Source organism: Schistocerca americana, chromosome 2 (assembly GCF_021461395.2).
Source record: "Schistocerca americana isolate TAMUIC-IGC-003095 chromosome 2, iqSchAmer2.1, whole genome shotgun sequence".
Taxonomy (NCBI): domain Eukaryota; kingdom Metazoa; phylum Arthropoda; class Insecta; order Orthoptera; family Acrididae; genus Schistocerca; species Schistocerca americana.
This window is the reverse complement of record NC_060120.1, coordinates 1,029,152,300-1,029,174,460: the sequence shown is the minus strand read 5'-3', so window position 1 is coordinate 1,029,174,460 and position 22,161 is coordinate 1,029,152,300. Positions and strand designations below refer to the sequence as shown.

Sequence of the window (22,161 nt, the reverse complement as noted above, 5' to 3'; positions counted from 1 at the left end):
TTTCAGAACCCTGGATGCCACAAGTTACAAAGCGTTTCATACTTTTCATTAATTTTTGGAGCATTAATTCTGTTAGTTAAATTATCAAAAATATGTATACTAAACATTTATTTACCTTCAGAGATTCCACCTTCAGTGCTTTATAAATCGCTTCACATGTTTCTGGAATTATTTTGGTTAGTGCCCATTGTGGCATTGCAAATTAAAGTAGCCCTCTCCTCTTTCAAGAAATCGCAATGTCACAGTGAGGCTGTCGTTTGCACATATAGCGTTTCTCAAGTGAGTATTCTGTTAGGTAATATGGGAAGCCACTTCACTGAGTAAATACTGAAATGCACTCTCATCCACTCGTAAGTAATTTATATATAAAACTTGGTCCTCCACTTGCAGCTCTCGTAACATAATACCAAATTGTTGTCCGCCATTCTGAAATTTGACGTAAAATTTGGCGAATAAGTGTTCATATTTCTTTGCCAAAGAAGTATTACGGTGTAATACCAGCCTTGTGGTGCTTGTGCTGTCTTGGTTACACACTGTCAGCATCATTTCACTACAGCTGGAAGTGACACTGCATTTGGTCCATATACCGCCAGAATTTCACCGTGAATCTGTGCAAAATTAAGACTTTTGCCGACGAAAAAAGTCCAGCCTTGCGCACAACTTTGGAGTACATTTCCAATTGCCGGTATATTTCAGTCGCCACTGTTGTGCACCGGATACCCGTACCGCAGCAGAACTATGTTTGCAGGAAATTAGGAATATGTACTCCCTTCTGACAATGCGCCCCTCTTGTTGTGCAATGGTCTGAGCATGGGACGACATGTGTAACTTACTGTCAAAAGTCAGTCCTTGATCTATTGGTGAGTGGGGCGGGAGGGGGGGGGGGGGGCAAACCGGGGTATCTGCCCCGGACGGCAATTTCAGGTGGCGCCAAATTCATATTCGAAAAAACCCTTCTTTCACAAAGCGCCTAGCATCCAGTGCAAGTTGGTTATCGATCATTCAAAGGATTTTAAATCGCACTTCTGTTGGTTTTTGATCATTTTTGAACACATTCTAAATTGGTTTCTGGACACATCTTAGGTTGATTTTTGAATGGGTGAAGAGTGTAGGACTACGTTATGTCACTGTTAGGGGAACTGTCTCTGGCAGGGCAGTCTCCGTCGCATCTAGAAATAAAAAGCTTTCTCGCAGACAAAAGGGGACGGGGCTATACGAGAACAGCCTAATAAACCTGAACAGCTGAATGCCAATCACTGTTTGTTTATAAGGTTAATTGGGTGTGCGAATGATCAGTGTTGTTATAATTACTAGCGAAATCCATAGGTTCAGACTACCACAGTAGAAATAAACGAGTAACTGGAATAACAGGTAAGAAAAATTACATATTAATCATCTCGGTGTATCCAAGAAAATGAAATTGTGACGGAGAACGTTTGCCAGATCACTACGCTACTAACGGCCAGCTGCACAGTCCACGGTTAGCACTAGCTCAAATTCTGTTCTCGGAACAGCGCGGAAAACGCGTTGTAGGAACAAGTAATAATGCCTATCTGGGGAATAAACGCGGGATAACCAAATTGTTGATTCTGGCAGGGTTGGTGAAGTTAAGCGGTGAATACGTTTTGACAATGGCGGGAATAGTTACAAGATTGTTTGTTAGAACAAGGAAGGAGAAGAAACGGGGACATCGCACAAATTATATGTAAGAATATGACGATTCCAAATTTATATAAAAGTTTCGTACAACTACTTTTCGATTTAATGCTTGAGAAACTGGAGTGTATGAATGAAATATATAACTATTTCCTAACATATTTCTTTTTATTTGCAGTTAGCCTAATAGGCATTTGATATTGGTACTTTGTGAATTATATTCTGTTGTTACCTATGTGAATGAGGTACGTAAGAATGACCATTTGTACCACAACAATCTCGCTTATTTGGCGTGTCTTGCAAATGCTGCAATATTAGAAAGGTCTGTTTCGTTTTATCTAGCAGACAGTGACAAAATAGACTTAATCAGATCGAGAAACCACACCAGCCTTGGGTACTATTCATATTAACAGCTTTTTCAGAATTAGACAATGACATTTTGATTTCTCATGAAGCAAAACGATTGATGAACTTCGAGAGATAACAGATGCTTTCGCAAAAAGGAAAAGACGCCGTGTAAATCTATAACAAGAGTAGGGAGGATAAAAATGCTAGGACGAAAGTATTGAAGAAACGTGTACTGTCTTGCTTGTCTCTTGTCTTTACTGATTTCATGTCTCCTAAATTTAATTTTATGTCACACGAAAGAGAAAGTTATCAGCTGATAGGCAACAGGCAATAAAGAGTGCAAATTTTCTGAAGATTTCTAAGTCTCCCGGTTACATATAATCCCGCCCAGTATTAATTGTGACGTGGTTTATTTTATTTTATTTTAAACCGGCCGACTGGGAGCAGGAGAGGCACCACAGGACCTTTTCTATTTCCACTGTCCTGAATATGGGTTTGATGGCTTCCACTACAAAATATACACGTTTAAACTGCACAGAGCGAAATACAGCGACGTGCGATACAAGAATGCTGTGCGAAGAGGCGTGGCACTGCACTTCGGCACACCAAATAACATGCCTTGCATTTCCTCGAAAATACACGTTTTATGTATCGAACTCTACATCAAGATGTGCGCTAAATATACAAACATATTTTTCAAAAAATTTTTGATGTCCTAACTCAAACGCTCGAGGGGGCCGGGGTGGGGGGGGGGGGGGGGGGGGCGCACCACTATCAAGTTTTTGCCCCTGTTCGATACGGAATAGATCCGGGTCTGACTGAAGTCCCTACGTAGTTATTTTAAAATTTGTGTAATTTATCTGGTAACCGAAATTTAATGAATATTTCTTAGTACTCATGTGGAGAACCTCACACTTTTTGTTATTTACCGTCAATTTCCGCTTTCCGAATTATGGAAATGTCTTGACTAAATATTTTTCCAATTGGTTTTGATATTCTGATGACTTATTATACATAAGAAATCAGCATCATACATAAGAAGACAGCATCATCTGCAAGCAATCTACGAGAGGTACTCACATTTCCTCCGAAATATTTTATGCTGATTAAGACAGCAGGGTGTCTATTGTACTTCCTTGAGAGGCCCCAGACATAATTTACCGTCAGTAATTATGAATTGTGAAATCTCTGACAAAAAGAATCCAGCCCCACAACTGAGACATAACCCATAGGTGCGCGATATGATTGTCTTTAGGTACCAATGCTTCGTCAAGCGATCGGTCGTATATAATTACTTGAAGTAGGGTATTTCATCAGCATAGTCCGAAAGGAAGGTAACTGGTATTCAGCCTGTATGTGTATCAGGTTGCTTCCTTACACTGTGTTTTGTATCCCGCCTGGAAGGCGGCGCGTGGGTCTGCTCTTGTAAAACGAAGGGTAGGCTGAATGTAGGAAGTGAGTAGGAGCAGGAAAAGCTGAATTGCTTGGTACTGCAGTTAGATTACAACTCTTAACTTTGCGTACAGATGAGCTCGTAGGTGCGAAGCCGTTCATCCATCAAATCTAACAGCTACTAGTAGTTGGACAAACTATCATTGAGGTAATTGAAATAACGTAGTCTGTAATTGCTAGCCCCCTATGAAGTAGAAACAATGTTGCTAGGTTGTCTCCTCGGAATCAAATGAGGTGAATCTCGAGCGGAGCTCGTAGATCTGCACAGGGCGCTGTCGTCGGTGTCGGTGTCGTAGTGCCAACCTAAGAACTTGCATCTACGCCGTGGCATCGTTGCTATCGATTCCACACTGTGGGTATCTACTTCTAAATTACCGGTGTTGGCAGCTGTTCGTGATTCCAAGTATGTAATATTCACTGCATCTTCTTTGGTGAAGCAATTTCGAAAAACCGAGTTAGTGACTACGTTTTAGTGGTCCTGCCGTAGGTAACAATGTCAATAGCACATCTCGCTGGTATGATCATATGTTGCCGATATAACCCAGTATCAACATTAGCAAATGACAATGTTTGGCGCCATTAACGGTTGTGGAGGGGGGCAGCACTGATTAGGAAATGCTGCAAAGAGTATCTTCAGTTCAAGAAATTGCTGTTCATTTTGTAAGCGTTAAATATTTCAGTGTTCTAATGTTTTCATCTATCACGTTAAGTTACTATTGTAACTTGTCGCTTGCACATTACCGCCACTTATTCCTGTTGATAATTAGCGCGGAAAGCGGTCTGTGTTGGAGGCAATCGTTTGCAGATTTTATTTCAAAATTATACATTTTTCTTTTAATCCCTTAATGCCGTGCGTTGCGAATTCGCATCATACCAATGTGACGGTCATAAATGGAAGGTTAACCGGCCGCTGTGACCGATCGGTTCTAGGAGCTTCAGTCCGGAACCGCGCTGCTGCTACGGTCGCAGGTTGGAATCCTACCTCGGGCATGGATGTGTGTGATGTCGTTAGGATAGTTCTAAGTCTAGGGGACTGATGACCTCAGATGTTAAGTCCCATAGTGCTTAGAGGCATTTGAAATGCAAGGTTCATTGTTCTTGTGTACCGTTGTTAGCATGTGCAACGAGAAATTATATTCATTGTGTGGACAACTGCAGATAGATAAAGTAAGTAAGTTCAGTTCTGACAAACATTTGTTTGTTTACAGTACCTGTGACTTGACGTAAATCACATGATGATGTAATAAACTAGTTGTACATGCATATTAATTCGAATACACTGTTTGCGCAAAATACGCATTGTTTGATGTTTGTGTACAATCGACAAAAAACGTTCGCAAGGAAAATGCCCATGTTCTCGGGGTGTACAACGCCGTCACAAATTGTAGCAAAAGTTTCGATCCGTTAAGTAACATTTTTGGTTTAATTTCTTCGAAGTTCATCATTATTTCCTTCTACTCGCAGCCCCCTAGTTCAGAAGCTTCTTCCAAATATGGGAGGAGTATGAAGTGTTTAATATACCATGGACAAACAGGTCATTAGAGATGGAGCACAAGCCCAGATTACGGATGGAGGGAGAAGGAAAGCGGCCGTGCTCTTTCGAAGGAAACAGTCCGGCATTTGTCTTAAACTATTTAGGGAAATCACGGGCAATTGAAAACAGCATGGCTGGACACGGGTTTGAACCGTCTTCCTCCCAAATGCGAGTCCAGTGTGCTACCCCGCTCAGTTACACCAAATTTGAAAATGAAAGGAAAGATTCAATCCGTATGCTGCAAAACCTGGAAATATAGTTTCCGTGGGGTATTTCCCTGTTATACAAATTAATCATAGACTGTACCCTTATCTTGTGGCTGCTTTAGCACACACTAGTATGTTTGTCACTTTTGCACTACAGTAATAAGATATTACACATGGGTGCCGAACGAATTTCGTCTTTTATTCAGTCTATATTTATAACCGACATTAAAGTTTTCTGGGTATGGAAACGCGTCATATGCATAAAAATACTGCTGCTGGAAGTATATACACTATGTGTCCAAAAGTATCCGGACACCCCCAAAAACACACGATTTTCATATTAGGTGCATTGTGCTGCCACCTACTGCCAGGTACTCCATACCAGCGACCTCAGTCGTTATTAAACATCGTGAGAGAGCAGAATGGGGCGCTCCTCGGAACTCACGGACTTCAACGTGGTCAGGTGAGTGGGTGTCACTTGTGTCATTTGTATGTACGCGAGATTTCCACACTCCTAAACATCCCTAAGTCCACTGTTTCCGATGTAGTAGTGAAGTGGAAACATGAAGGCACACGTACAGCACAAAAGTGTATAGGCCGACCCCCTCTGTTGACTGACAGAGACCGCCGACATTCGAAGAGGATCGTAATGTGTGATAGGCAGGCATCTATCCAGACCATCACACAAGAATTCCAAACTGCATCAGGATCCACTGCAAGTACTGTGACAGTTAGGCGGGAAGTGAGAAAACTTGGATTTGATTGTCGAGCGGCTGCTCATAAGCCACACATCACGTCAGTAAATGCCAAACGACGCCTGACTTGGTGTAAGGAGCGTAAACATTGGACGATTGAATAGTGGAAAAACGTTGTATGGAGTGATGACTCACGGCACACAATGTGGCGATCGCATGGCAGGGTTTGGGTATGGCGAATGCTCGCTGAACGTCATCTGCCAACCTGTGTAGTGCCAACAGTAAAATTCGTAGGCGGTGTTGTTATGGTGTGGTGGCGTTTTCCATGGAGGGGGCTTCCACCCATTGTTGTTTTGCGTGGCACTATCACAGCACAGGCCTACACTGATGTTTCAAGCACGTTCTTGTTGTTTCCCACTGATGAAGAGCAATTCGGGGATGGCGATTGCATCTTCAACACGATCGAGCAACCATTCATGACGCACGGCCTGTGGAGGAGTGGTTACACGACAATAATACCCCTGTAATGGACTGGCTTGCACAGAATCCTGACCTGAATTCTATAGAACGCCTTTGGGATGTTTTGGAACGCCGACATCGTGCCAGGTCCCACCGACCGACATCGATACCTGTTCTCAGTACAGCAGTCTGTGAAGAATGGGCTGCCATTCACCAAGAAACCTTCCAGTACCCAATTGAACGTATTCCTGCGAGAGTGGAAGCTGTCATCAAGGATAAGGGTGGGTCAATACCATGTTGAATTCCAGCATTACCGATGGAGGACTCCACGAACTTTTAAGTCATTCACAGCCAGGTTTCCGGATACTTTTGATCACCTAGTGTACATTATGATGCGGTATTATACCCAGAAAACTTTTATGTCGACTGGCTCTGGTCGCGGAAGTCTACGCAATTGTTGTTGTGGTCTTCAGTCCAGAGACTGGTTTGATGCACCTTTCCATGCTACTCTGTCCTGTGCAAGCTTCTTTATCTCCCAGTACCTACTGCAACCTACATCCTTCTGAATCTGCTTAGTGTATTCATCTCTTGGTCTCCCTCTACGGTTTTACCCTCCTCGCTGCCCTCCACTACTAAATTGCTGATCCCTTGATGCCTCAAAACATGTCCTACCAACCGATCCCTTCTTCTAGTCAAGTTGTGCCACAAATTTCTCTTCTCCCCAATTTTATTCAGTACCTCCTAATTAGTTATGTGATCTATCCATCTAATTTTCAGCATTTTTCTGTAGCATCACATTTTAAAAGCTTCTATTCTCTTCTTGTCTAAGCTATTTATCGTCCACGTTTCACTTCCATACATGGCTACAATCCATACAAATACTTTCAGAAACGGCTTCCTGACACTTAAATCTATACACGATGTTAACAAATTTCTCTTCTTCAGAAACGCTTTCCTTGCCATTGCCAGTCTATATTTTATATCCTCTCTACTTCGACCATCATCAGTTATTTTGCTCCCCAAATAGCAAAACTCATTTACTACTGCATGGGTCTCATTTTCTAATCTAATTCCCTCAGCATCACCCGATTTAATTCGACTACTTTCCATTATTCTCGTTTTGCTTTTGTTGATGTTAATCTTATATACTCCTTTCAAGACACTGTCCATTCCGTTCAACTACTCTTCCAGGTCCTTTGCTGTCTCTGACAGAATTACAATGTCATCGGCGAACCCCAAAGCTTTTATTTCTTCTCCATGGATTTTAATTCCTACTCCGAATTTCTCTTTTGTTTCCTTTACTGCTTGCTCAACATACAGATTAAATAACGTCGGGGATATGCTGCAGCTCTGTCTCACTCCCTTCCCAACCACTGCTTCCCTTTCATACCCCTCTGCTCTTATAACTGCCATCTGGTTTCCGTACAAATTGTAAATAACCTTCCGCTCCCTGTATTTCACGCCTGCCACCCTCAGAATTTTAAAGAGAGTATCCCAGTCAACATTGTCAAAAGCTTTCTCTAAGTCTACAAATGCTAGAAAAAAAGAGGTCGGCTTCTACCAGTTTTTCCATTCACCTGTAAAGAATTCCCGTTAATATTTCGCAGCCGTAACTTATTAAACTGATAGTTCGGTAATTTTTACATTTGTCGTCACCTGCTTTCTTTGGGACTGGAATTATTATATATCTTGAAGTCTGAGGCTATTTCGCCTGTCTCATACATCTCGCTCACAAGATCGTAGAGTTTGTCAGGGCTGGCTCTCCCAAGACTATCAGTAGTTCTAATGGAATTTTGTCTACTCCCGGAGCCTTGTTTCGGCTTAGGTCTTTCAGTGCTCTTCTACGCAATTATATATTTATAATGTGTATTTATACTGTTTAATTACGTGTCGTTAAGTGAATATGTAATAAATAGAATATTCCAGACACAGAACGGGAAGTGCGGTAGCGTTCTCGCTTCCCGCGCCCGTGTTCCCGGGTTCGATTCCCGGCGGGGTCAGAGATTTTCTCTGCCTCGTGATGACTGGGTGTTGTGTGATGTCCTTGGGTTAGTTAGGTTAAGTAGTTTTAAGTTCTAGGTGACTGATGACCATAGATGTTAAGTCCCATAGTGCTCAGAGCCATTTGAACCATTTTTGAGAACGGGAAAACGAAAGAAAATGCACACGTCTATTCTTCAGTATTTACACTAAATATCGAAGCTGTTCGTTTATTACGACAAATTTGTACCAGTTTATTTTGATATAATTTGAGAATCTAACCGTAGCTTAACAACCAGAACCAACCAAATATGAGTTAACTGTTATCCTTAAACTACTTATTTGACAACTTAACGTTTTACTGTTGCAACTTTATGAAGGCAATAATCAGTTCTGAAAGACAATCGTGCGATCAGATTTATCCCCTGAAATCTACAGCCTCGAGACTTTATTCATGTAGTACTGTTGGCACTAGCCGGCCGGTGTGGCCGTGCGGTTCTAAGCGCTTCAGTTTGGAACCGCGTGACCGCTACGGTCGCAGGTTCGAATCCTGCCTCGGGCATCGATGTGTGTGATGTCCTTAGGTTAGTTAGGTTTAAGTAGTTCTAAGTTCTAGGGGACTGATGACCTCAGAAGTTAAGTGCCATAGTGCTCAGAGCCATTTGAACTGTTGGCACTGACAAAAAATACATTTTTACATTACAGAAAACGAATGTGTGCATGAAAGTTACGATGTAAACAGATGCGTCAGATACTGCCGTGGTAAGTCATGGATAAGCAATATTGAAGTGGCATAAAGGTAGGTGTCTTCAAAAATTTGCATTTTAAACGCTGTGACGGCACAACTGTTGCAAAATTTTTTAATACTTTCCACAGACAACATCGATGTAATCCTCTAAAGAACATCAGATTTGATATACCGGCACCAGCGATGGGTATTCTGTATGACTTCAACACTTCCCCGGAGGTGGTGATTGTGTCGATACTCACTAAAGAGATCTGACAGCTTCCGGATTATATAGAAAAATACGTTTTCTCCAAAGGCTGAATGCAGGGGTTGGCGGAGGGAAGATGCCCCACGCCTCCCCCCGAGAATTTAAGCTAATTGTTTTTTTTTCTTTTTTTTTGCGGTTTACGGTCAATGTTAAGCAGACGAATTTACGAATTTAGAGTCTTGGTCAGTGGATTTAGTCATTCAGTTCAGTATTCCCCGAGGCACCTTACTGTGTGGGTCCGAGAGAATGTACTACCTGTACCAGTGATTCGCGCTCCCCCTCCTGTTCGAATTGTGGGCTCCAGACAATAGCAGGGCTTCCCGATCTTCTACAACAGCACGCGCTGTCTGCTTTGCCCACAGCGCGACGCGATACGCCGCCATTGAGAACAGTCGCCGCTGTTGCTGCGATCAGCTTTTGATGCTACTGCGAGTAGCCTTGTTGGTGCCGTTACTGCCACTGCTATGCTGACGTCACGTGCGACTTTTCATAGGCGGCGATCCAAGGCTTGGCTGGTCAAATGCGCCACAGAGCGGTGTCACGTGAAGGCCGCTACTGGAAAGGAAGTCGTGCCACCGGTAGCTCAGTGTGAAGGGGGACGTTCGTCCTGGCAGTGTGAAGTTTTTTAATTTTGTGCGACATGAAACGAGTTTCAAGAATAACATCTTTCCTCTCTTTAAAAGAGAATACAACATGTAAGTGGCTTCTTGTGTATGATGTTGAAGAGTGCTCTGTGTTCCTGTATTACTTAATTTCGGAATTAATGTTAGTGAAGTAACATTATTTGAGATTAGTCACAATTTTTTCACACTCTCGTCCATAGTGGACTGCTTCTGATGCTGCTACTGTAAAGTTGAATTAGAAAATACGCAAAATTTTCGATATCAGTCGTTTTACTTGATAAGCACGAAGTCTTTTTATGTTCACAAATCATGTTCAGGATCAAACTAATTAATGAAACTATATTTACTTAGGCAGTGAAAAGTGAGCTATCGCGGATAGACATACTTGTCGATCTAGTAAGTCCTCTTGAGCGAATGATGGTGTATATTGCCTTGAATTTTTCCGAACGTCTATAACCGGAACAGAACAATAAAGTGACTGCCAGCGAAGCACAGTTGACCATGGTAAAGGTGATGTCTTCGGCTCGCGGATGCGTGTGCTAACAGCATGGCTGTAGCAGCGACAGCTGTGGTGTTCCTCACGCCGCTTTTTAACGTGCGGTATTGAGTAGCTTTACAGGATCGTAGTATCCTTTTGTCTTAATAGAAGTACTCCTGCGAATAAAATGATACCGTGTTCCTGTTATTTCTATAGCTCAACAAACGCAACGGGAAGCGCATTGTCGTTTACAATACTCAGAATAAATCTCATTCAGCTGCCGTACTGGATACGAAAGGGGAACGAAAATGGATCTGAGTCGTTCAAGTAAATACAGTAATTAACAACATTAAAACAATATAAACTTCTTGATACCTTACCAATCACTGTAGTGTGCACGGTAGTTCGTCATACGTGTGCAGAAGAGTGTCCCTTTTTACTGATATGAGAATTATTGTGCAAATGTCGTACACACAGTGCAATCAAAAATATGAAACACCGACACAAATAGAAAGATAATTATGGCAAAGGATAGATGCAATTTAGGTCAGATGTCAATAGAAATGGTTCAAATGGCTCTGAGCACTATGGGACTCAACTGCTGAGCTCATTAGTCACCTAGAACTTAGAACTAGTTAAACCTAACCAACCTAAGGACATCACAAACATCCATGCCCGAGGCAGGATTCGAACCTGCGACCGTAGCGGTCTTGCGGTTCCAGACTGCAGCGCCTTTAACCGCACGGCCACTTCGGCCGGCTAGATGTCAATAGAGGCATCACTATTAAAAAAGAAATAATTGTAGACAGGTGTATTGAGAAGGGAAAGAACAGAAAAGATATGTTTTCTTCAGTACAGGTAATATTTAATATCATGACAGTTTTTCTTCTGCGATGTAAAAAGATTGAGTAATTATCACTCGCACACTCAGATTACACTTTTGTATAAAAACTGAAAAAAGTGCGAATCAGATGCTAATACACATGAAGCACACAACGTATACACTGTATTTGTAGAGAACTAAAATGACAAATATAAACACGATTGTTTTTTGTAAGAAGGTGGTCTTTGCCAGATTTTAACCACTCATCAGAGAAACACAATATTACATTCAGAACTATGGCTTTATGTACCTTTGAGCTACTATAACGATATAATATCGTTCTCACTATTTACATTGAACTTCTTTGGAGGTATTAGTCTCACGTACATTATTTTGATAACATAATTAATATGGATTTTGCAACTTTATTCCCACTTCGTTTGTTCTAAAACGAATATCATTGTAAATTGTATTGAAAACAAAAATTAGATTTTAGTATCTGTCAAGACTTTCCCATTGTTATTTTCAGAATATAAGTATACATCTGTACACATATTCATGAAGTAAATGGGAAAAATATAACTGTCAACAAATTAAGAACTACAGTTTTCAAAGTATTTTATTCTCATTTCAGTTTATTTGCTTTTAATTTGCTTGTCAACTCTGTGTCAACGTAAGGCGTACGAGCTGGCTGCTGTTTATTAACGATTATGTAAAAGAAATAACTGAGACAAAGGTTTTGAATGCTGCACATTTCAAGAAATTTAAAATTTTTTGTCTAAAATAAAACTGTTCTTGCAATTGTTTGGTATTTTTCAGCATCAAAACAGCTTAAAAGGTAGTTTTTGAAGGTTGTTTTCCTTAACTTTCAAGGGAAGGAACATTTGGTCTTCTTTCTCTTCTACGGAACTTCCCCTACCCACAAAACTTCATTAATCCGTCGCTGATTTTCTCAGATAATAATTTGTATCCACTATCATGTGAATAATATTGCACTTCCTTTTCTACTGAACTGGATACTAGTTTCAACTGTGGGAATTCCTTTTTCGCGTTCGAATATTGCTGCAAAAGTAATTTCCATTGCAGATAGAATGGTTATTTTATTCGTCTTTTATGAAAATATCCTGAATTCAGGTAAATATAAACACTGAAATAAGTGGGTCTGTCATAGCGTTAACTTCAAGTTCCGACAGTGTCACTGTACAGCACTACTGAAACGCTGATTACAACCAATGCAGTTCCGAAAATATGTAAATGACAAATAGAAATAGTGTTTTAATTCATTTACACAGAAACAAAGTTTGACCAAACGCAAACCAGACGCACAGGAAGGACAGAAACTCATTCAATAATACTGGTAAACACAGAAGCTTAATAGTAAGTAATACGTTTTTCACCCATTTTATTACAGTTGTCTGTTTTGAGAGCCTTTGAATGATATTATTCAACTAAGACCGATGCACACGAAACGCTGGTGCATACATTCAGCAAGCAGGTGCTCTCTCCGCAGACCTCGTGGCGCAACGGTAGCGCGTCTGACTCCAGATCAGAAGGTTGCGTGTTCAAATCACGTCGGGGTCAAATATTTTTACTAATTGAATTTACTGTTGTCTAAGTTCAGAAAGTGCATTTTTCATGATGCTGTCTTAATTTTCAGCCAAATGTCTGTAGTACAAAATTTGGAAACAATAGCCATTCTGTTCCAACACAGTGCTAAAATTCAATGAAATGCAGGTGTTTTCCGTATTTGGAAGAATTACAACGAAAGAGACGCTATTTATTAAACTAACCAACTCTCATAAGGTAGCTAAAAGACGTTATAGCTTGTCAGGCAAGGATTTATGATGTCACAAATAATGAAAGCCTACTTACAACCAAGAGTTAAAATTCTTGAAAAAGGCTGAAATACGACCAGTCATCGCATAGTGAAAAAGATGAAAGTCATATATCGTTTTCTTGCAGAAATCATTTCAAGCAATTACGTGCAGTTAACTGAAATGTGGCGTCGAAGGAAACCGGCCGGACGATATCGTTAACTTTACCGCCACATCCTGTAGGAATATGTTTACGCCATATAGGAAACACAGCTCTATGGACATCATTAACTGGTGTAAAAATGTAATGGACTCGCAACTAAAAACTTAGAGTGTATGAAAAAGAAAACGCCACGAGGTCAATTACACACGCTGGTAGTATGACTAATACGAGAGGTATATATCGTGTGGCCCTGTGGCGCAACGGATAACGCGTCTGACTACGGATCAGAAGATTCCAGGTTCGAATCCTGGCAGGGTCGATAATTTTTATAGTGTGATAAGTCATTCGATGCTAACTTTACGAAATGTTTCTGCATCAGAGTTAGTAGTAATAATGCTGAGCTGGTATGTGTGCAGCATATCTGCAAATCAGTAGCCACCGGGAACCAGTAACAAAATAGGAGGCGGTTTTTCGGAAGAGAAGTCGGTGAAGTGCATATCCATAGCACAATACCGCGAACACGCCTTCAAGGAAGATTCGCCAATAATACAGCGCAGAGAAAACATTCCGGATAGCGAACACCACCGATTTCTATTTCGTTGCTTAGAAGCAGTTCCGTCCCTGTCAGGCAAACATCTGCGCTCCTGCGGCTATTAAAATAGCTAAACGTGACCAATGCTATTACAATAGCTAAACGTGACCAATACGTGGTGCCATTACAAGAAGTCAACCAATCTGACAGGTGACAGCCAAGCATCCCACCTTAAGCAGGAAAGCAAGACAACAGTTACGCACGGAAGAAAAATTGTGTACAAGTAAGATGCACTAGACAGGCAGACATTTCAAATTAAGCGCACACGTATTTTAACAAATCTACTCCGAGAAGTGGCCATTGCAAACGATGCCAGGACCAGTATTCTCGATAAAGTGGCTGAATGATGTATTACGGTGCGTCTCAAAACTAAGGTGGTCCGTGGCAGAACAACCAACTCCGTACTCGCTTACCGAGACAGCTTACGCAACAGACACGCAAACCGCTTGCAATCCACTCGGATGATTTCACAAAGGCTTTTGACAAAGTAAACGACAAATACATTACGACAAGAAGAGCATTGTGGAATCTGTTTTTTAGCTCTGAGTTTATTGGCACAACCACTAATTTTTATCTAACTCTGCATCACGGATAGAACTTTCAGTGAAAAAAACTACACGCTATCTATATAGAAAATGCAGTCACACAATAGGGGTGGATTTAAAATCCACAGAGGAACATCCCAGAATGAGAAGGCCCGACCACCTGGCATTTGCGTGGCACCGTGATTTGCGACCAAGTGGCAAGAACAATGGACTACGTCGTAAATCATTCGGGGGCACAACCTACTATCCCGACACACTGTTATGTGCAGATCGTAATTTGTCAAAATCAGATTTGTACATGGATTTTTTTCTGTCTCATGTGCATAGTATGAACATCAGTTCAGCGCCATTCTGAATATGGCAGCCGAAGATCTAAACCACCTTTTGTTCTCTTGTACCAAGTATGAATTTGGGAGATAAAAATGTATACAGAATTTGAGGTCACTACCTATCCAGTTCCTACAGAACATAATTTCTCTTTTCAGTTAAAAAAAAAAAAAGTGCAAATTCTTGGAGTAATCACTGAATTCGTATCGAAAAGTAACATCAGTATTTAAATTTTAGTGTGAATTAATTTATAACTATAATCCTTGGGAAATGCTATCCTGCACCGTTTTATGTCTCACATAATTTGTGTATTAGTAGGTGTTTATGCCTGTTGAGCATTCTAGCTGGTTCATTGAAAGATCTGCTCTTTTAAACATTTAGTACAACTGATTTTTCACGAAAGATGGTAATTGTAATGCGCAGCTATCAATAATCAGATAAGATAATTATAAGGCTTTTTGACCACATATCAATAACAAATAATGAAACTATGGTGCTTTGCGTCATTGCCTTAAATTCTGTTTCAGAAACTGGCAATCATTTGCAGACTATCTGCTGCGTTTACGCCAAATATCTGAGTCTTCGTTGTCGCCACAGCAGACATCGACGCCATTTTCCCGTCATCAAACGATATGACTGAGCACCGAGAGAGAGGAGTCAGCTTGTAGAAGACAGTACTAATTTCCCTGTGGACGCCAGTATATACAAAACTGACCTACATTTGTACCAAATGAACAATCAACTGAATTTCTTGGCATCTATAAAAAAAAATAAAAATAAAAAACTGCTAAAAAACGTACGACTGGCGGAGAAAGGGAGCATTAGGCAACGATTAATTGAAGTCCCTTTCCGTATCTTTGTGACTGTGTTTTTTACTACAACAATTTCTCATATTAATCATCATAAAACTGTACATATCTTCTGTCCTTTATTTCTTTGAAACGTTAGTGAGTCATTTCGTGATCGTATATATGAAAATGAAACGAAAACTTGTGTCAATTTATTGTTGTCACTTGCGTTGTAGTATTATCTCAAAGTCATTTCTGAGTTTTCTGTTTGTCCCTTTGGAACCTCGACGAAGTAGGGGAAAATATTAATTTTTACGAGCGACAGATAGACAGTTGACGAGCAGTTCTGAAGACAGGGTTCGGACGACTGGAGACGCTAGGTCGTGTGGAAATCGGACAACGTTTTATCTAATTGTGAAGAGAAGAACATTTTCGTCAATGTCGTGTAGAGGAGACAGAAGCAATAATCTCGACACTGAGAACGTCATTGTTTTCGAGGAAAGGCGAATCGGACGTGGGAAGTTGTAGAAGCCGACTCTTGCATTGCTATTACTACTATTTGTTGCATTCCAAGAGGAAGAATTGCCGACGCCGAGGAGGATGTGCAAGACTGGAAGGTAACAGGAGAAGAAAGATCAAAGTCACGCGAGGATATTTTAGAAGATTCATCGCTGGAGTTTACTGGAAAAATAAAATAAAGAGGCGTCGAACTTTGCAGAATCTGCAGCAGTCATGCTACGAGAGCACTATCCCAGGATACCTAATTCATACAGCAAAACAAACAACTTATCTGATCATCGTGAGCCGAAAGATAGAAATGATTACGTTTTATGTATTGGACTGCGAACACTTTTGTCTCAAACTGTGTTTTGTTTGTGTGTGGAGGTCCAACTTTCGATCATTCATACTGGGGAACAGTAATAAAGGGACGGCTTGCTATAGCTATGTAGTTAGACAGTCAAGCAGTCGTCCATTGTTGAATATGAAAATGTGGTGTTCATATTATTTATCCAACTAAGCCCGCCTATAATTTTTGAAACAGGTTGAAGCTCGATTTACACGTGTTCTGTTACCAAACAGCACGACAGAGCCACAATAATATTTTATTTTCAGTTTTGTTAAACGCGATGGTGTCCAAAATTAAAGCAACAAACCGCTCTTTCCCCATCCTGTGTCTTAAGTCACGATATGACCATACCAACTGTCAACAGATGTCCGTATGATCGAGTTCTATACGAAAGATGGCAATCCGGTCAATGGACAACCACGCCAGCGATGGCGTCGGGGCACCCATCAAACGGGTAGTATTTCTCGGGTAGTCCCACACCCACAATCGCTGTTTACACAGTCACAAAAAAATGGTTCAAATGGCTCTGAGCACTATGGAACTCAACTGCTGTGGTCATCAGTCCCCTAGAACTTAGAACTACTTAAACCTAACTAACCTAAGGACATCACACACATCCATGCCCGAGGCAGGATTCGAACCTGCGACCGTAGCAGTCGCACGGTTCCGGACTGCGCGCCTAGAACTGCGAGACCACCGCGGCCGGCTACACAGTCACAGATGGTGCACTATGGCACAGAGAACACGCCTGCCACACTCTCTGCAGTAGAAAGGCATAAGAGGAATGGAAGCAGGACAGTCGCAAAACTGATATGGCCCGATGGGTTCAAGTGAATAGTTCTGTTCCTCGGATGTGGCGACAGTTTTAGAGACCGAAACTGTATGTCAAAGACCAGGGCAGGGACGTTCATGTGTGACACCAGAAAGTGAAGACCGTTATTTGGCTGTAAGGGTACAACGGTACCGGCTTAGTGCTGCATAGCAAACTGGCTTCTGGCCTCGCAGCATCCACTGGACGTGTTATATCGAGGCAGACGGTTACAGAAGGCTTCGGCAGTGTGGCCTTTATTGCATGTGTACCCCTGACGCGTCGTAACACAAGGGAACGTCTAGAATCGAGTCACGTCAGTATCCACCAACCACTCCTCAAGACTTCCGAGCAGCTCTGCAGAAATAATGGGCGTTATTGCCTCAACATGAGATTGATAACATCATGCACACCATGCCCGGTCGTTGTCAGGCCTGTATTGCTGCAAAGAGGTGGTCGCACCCCATACTGAGCACATTAATAAATTGTCGCAATGTGTGTGCAAATTCGTTACGTTGGAAAAAAAATATAGAAAAACGGAGAACATATGTGTCTATCGTTATGCATGTTGCTTACATTCTGTATTCTTACATTGTTTCTATTTTACTATCACCTGTTTATACTGTTTTGGGCAAAATAAACGCAACCTTGCAAAATTTCTGTTTGTTGCTTTAATTTTGGACATCAGTGTAGTTTATAATTCCGTTATCGCCCTTTTGCAGCAGCTCAACGATATTCCTGAAACAGTAGAGTGTTGACTCCAGAGACTACGTTGCAGTAAAAAGTATCTGGGGCAGATTGGATTTTTTTCGCAATTCTGAGAAAAATATTTTTTTTGAGGAAACTGACACCATGGGGAAATTCTTAGGGAAGAAAATTTCTATAGCAGGGAAAGAGGGAAAGTATTTTATCTGCCAAGCCTTACTAATAATGCCATCTCTGATAGTTTAGTTCAAACAACACATACTTAGTTTTCTGGATGTTCACTAGCTGTCACACTCTCTTCAATCGTTACATCTTTCCTTTTGTAGGTGATGTTTGGCTCACCGCGGTGAGCCACTATGATGTGTATAAGCCCATTTTCGACCGTTTGGATGGCTCTCACTTTCGTGATTCTATCGCGTTGAGAATGTCCTATGAATATACGCTGTTTTCTATACTGAGACACTCTCTCTCAAAAACGCGTCAGTATCGATATATTTTGTTGTAATTAAATTTAATGAGAGGACAGCGGTTGAGACCTTCAGGAAATGTAAGGAAGAACACATGCGCGGATTTCGCCTGTTCACTGTAAAGTAACGGATAGAGGTGTCGAGTTGCAAAGTGAGATGTAGGTAGTGAGCTAATAGTAACATATAGGTAGTGAGCTAATAGTAACATATAGGTCGTGAGCTAATAGTAAACCAACAGGGCAATGAAAAAAGCAATTACGGCACCAAGGGAGCAGGTTACTTTAATTTACTGGTCAGGCTATTGTTTTTATCTACAAATTAAAAAACTCAGTTTATGTACCATAATTTTTTGGTATCTATGTTCATTTTACAGCCCTCAACCTCTACATTCAGCTGTCAACAATCCGCCGCCACTTGTGTTGCTGTGTCGTACAGAACAGTGTTCATACCCCTTAAAACGAAGCGGCTAGCACACTGGACTCGCATTCAGAAGGATGAAGGTTCAAACCCGCGTTCGCCATCCTGGTTTAGGTTTTCCGTGATTTCCCTAAATCTCTTCAGCCAAATGCCGGAATGGTTCCCTTGAGTGGACACGACCGACATCCTTCCCCATCCTCCCCTAATCCGATGGGACCGGTGACCTCGCTGCTCGTTCCCCTCCGCTGACTCAACTAACCTCCAGACGACAGTTAACGGTATTCTACAGTGTGCTACCTGTGTGTTACCCTTGCAAACCACTAGCGTTTGCTAGCTGTCAGAACTCTGCATTCCTTTGAGAAAGTACATGATGTCCATTATGTGTGGGTACATAGGGAATTCTGATATATTCTAAAAAATATTCTATATTCAATGAATATTAATAACTAAATAAATAAATAGTAAAATAAATTCTCTTTTTTGCAGGCTGAATGATGGGTGTCTAAAGAAGAACGAGTGGAGCTGGTACTCTTAATTGGACGAGAAGGATGGTTGTATTTCAAAGTTGCAGAAGGATTTAACCTTCGACACTCTCATCTTCGACATATTTCACTACCGTCGGGAAAATAATCACCAAATTTAAAGAAACAGACAGAGTGTTGGACAAAACCCGTTCCAGGCGACCAAAGACTTTAGACGAAACGAAAAAGGCTTTTTTGGTCAAAGTTTATGCTAGACCAAAGAAATCGCTTCGTCGGACGTTCACGGAGTTGGGTTGTCAGGTCAACCATTCACAAAATCCTGGCGGAGGAGAGGTTTCATCCGTACAAGTTACAGATACTGCAGGTTACAGATATTGCATTATTTAAATGAAGATGACCCCAATAGATGCATGCAGATGTGTGAACGGTTCACAGATAAACTGGTTGAAAACATCAATTCTGCAAAACACTGTGTCTTGTTCAGTGATGAAGCTATATTTTATATCAATGGAGGAGTGAACAGGCAAGATTTTCGATGCTGGTATAAAGGCAATCCACACTGAATGAGACCAGAGCTAAACAACGGGGTTGCCAAACGATGATGACGCGGTGTGGTATGGTTTATGGAAAGCTCATGTGCTAGGACCTTTCTTTGACTAACATGTAACGGGTGAGACTTGTCTGAATACGCTGATAGACAAATTGACGCATCAGACTGGTTTCAGCAAGCTGGGAGCCCGACCCATTTTGCTGCAGCTGTTAGAGATTGGCTGAATGACAACTTTTCTCACAGTTGGGAGGTTATGTGGAGTTGTTCCCTCGTTCGCCAGATCTTCTCCCCCCCCCCCCCCCCCCCCTCCTCCGATTTCTTTTTCTGGAGTATGCTGCAAGTGTAAGTTTACTAGATGAAGATTACAAATTTAAACCACCTGACAGAACGCATTACCAGTCAGTGTGCTACTAAAATCGACTGCAATTTAGACCTGTTCTATGGAAATCACCTTGATCTTGCAAAGCGCATCAAATTATCCATTAAAGAGCATGGAGATCATGTTGAAAATATTATTTATTAACATTGCAGTAGCTAAAAAGTGCCTTATTATTATTATTTCATTATTTTCATCATGGCAGCAATACCAGCAAGCGTTACGAAATTGTCTCGAATGAAAACTGCCCACAGTTGCACTAATTATGTTTATTCTAAGCCTTGACCATGGTTTCTGCTATAATAATATAGCCTTCTTCAGAAGTCCTAAAAAGTGATCAAAATAACATCTACACCAGTAAATACAATCTATACAGAAACTTCTAAAATTACGTATGTGATAACATATTACTTACATAAGCTTTTAAAAATGAAATGAAAAAGTCTTAGCCCAGTGGCTGCGTCAAGATCAATAAAATAAAATAACTTCAACAGACTGTTTCGATCACAAGTAAAACTACATATGGCACCGTATGTCCCCCGCCATCTGTTATACTTGGCGCACGGTCGTCAAATGTGCTACTTCCTGCGCGCCGTATGTGGCGCTCCCCACATTGAGCTACAACGCACCGTTTATCAGGAAACTAGTTGATATCTACGATAAAATATTAATAAAAATCCTACAAGTGCAACTGAAGGACCATATAGTTATTAATACGACTGTTCTACAGCTAAAATGCTGTTGCATTTCTGACACCCTGTCCACTATTTCGCGATAATAGAAAACGTGTTGTTCTTCTTTCAACTTCCTCGATGTACTCTGTTAATCCTCGGTTATCTGGTAAGGATCCCACAGCGCGCAGCAGTACTCCAAGAGAGGATAGACGGGCGTAGTGTAGGCAGTCCCTTAGTAGACCTGTTACATTTTCTATGTGTTCTTACCAATTTAGGTTGGCCGTAATTGTAACTACTAGGTATTTAGTTGAATTTACGGGCTCTGAGCACTATGGGACTCAACTGCTGTGGTCATTAGTCCCCTAGAACTTAGAACTGCTTAAACCTAACTAACCTAAGGACATCACACACATCCATGCCCGAGGCAGGATGCGAACCTGCGACCGTAGCAGTCGCACGGTTCCGGACTGCGCGCCTAGAAGCGCGAGACCACCGCGGCCGGCAGTTGAATTTACGGCCTTTAGATTTGACTGATTTATCGTATAACCGAAGTGCAACGGATTTCTTTTAGCACTCATGTGGATAATCTCACACTTTTCATTATTTAGGGTCAACTGCCAATTTTCACACCGTACAGATATGTTTTCTAAATCTTTTTGCAATTTGTTTTGATCTTCTAATGAGTTTACTAGACGATAAACGCTAGAATCATTTCCAAACAACCTAAGACAGATACTCTGATTATCTCCTAAATCGTTACATAGTTAAGGAATAGCAATGGGCCTATAACACTACCTTGGGGAACGTCAGAAATCACTTATGTGACCTCTCTGACAGGAAATCACGAATCCAGTCTTAGAACTGAGACGATATTCCATAAGCACGCAATTTCACTACAAGTCTCTTGTGTGGGGAATCAATTTGAAATCCGTCGTCAATAGCATTCAACATTTCGTGTGGGTAAAGAGCTAGTTGTGTTTCACAAAAACGATGTTTTCTAAATCCATGTTGACTGTGTGGCAACAGACGGTTTTCTTCGAAGTGATTCAAAATATTCAAACACAATATATGTTCCAAAATCCTGCTGCGTATCGACGTTAATGATATAGACATGCAATTCAGAGTATTACTGCTACTACCTTTCTTGAATATTAGTGTGACCTGTGCAACTTTCCAGCCTTTAGGTACAGCCAATGACTGTTTTCCGGATGGCTCTGAGCACTATGGGACTTAACATCTATGGTCATCAGTCCCCTAGAACTTAGAACTACTTAAACCTAACTAACCTATGGACATCACACAACACCCAGTCATCACGAGGCAGAGAAAATCCCTGACCCCGCCGGGAATCGAACCC

General features: G+C 41.3%; 1 protein-coding gene and 2 non-coding genes across 3 annotated transcripts in view; 2 read left to right on the top strand and 1 right to left on the bottom strand.

The window, feature by feature from the left end:
• Positions 1-22,161, bottom strand: part of LOC124594650 (RING-box protein 2) — a 514,996-nt gene that overhangs the window by 80,070 nt on the left and 412,765 nt on the right. The window lies entirely within an intron of this gene.
• On the top strand, positions 12,759-12,830 carry Trnaw-cca. The gene has a single exon. It is a non-coding gene; the product is annotated as a tRNA-Trp (tRNA).
• On the top strand, positions 13,473-13,545 carry Trnar-acg. Its single transcript has one exon. It is a non-coding gene; the product is annotated as a tRNA-Arg (tRNA).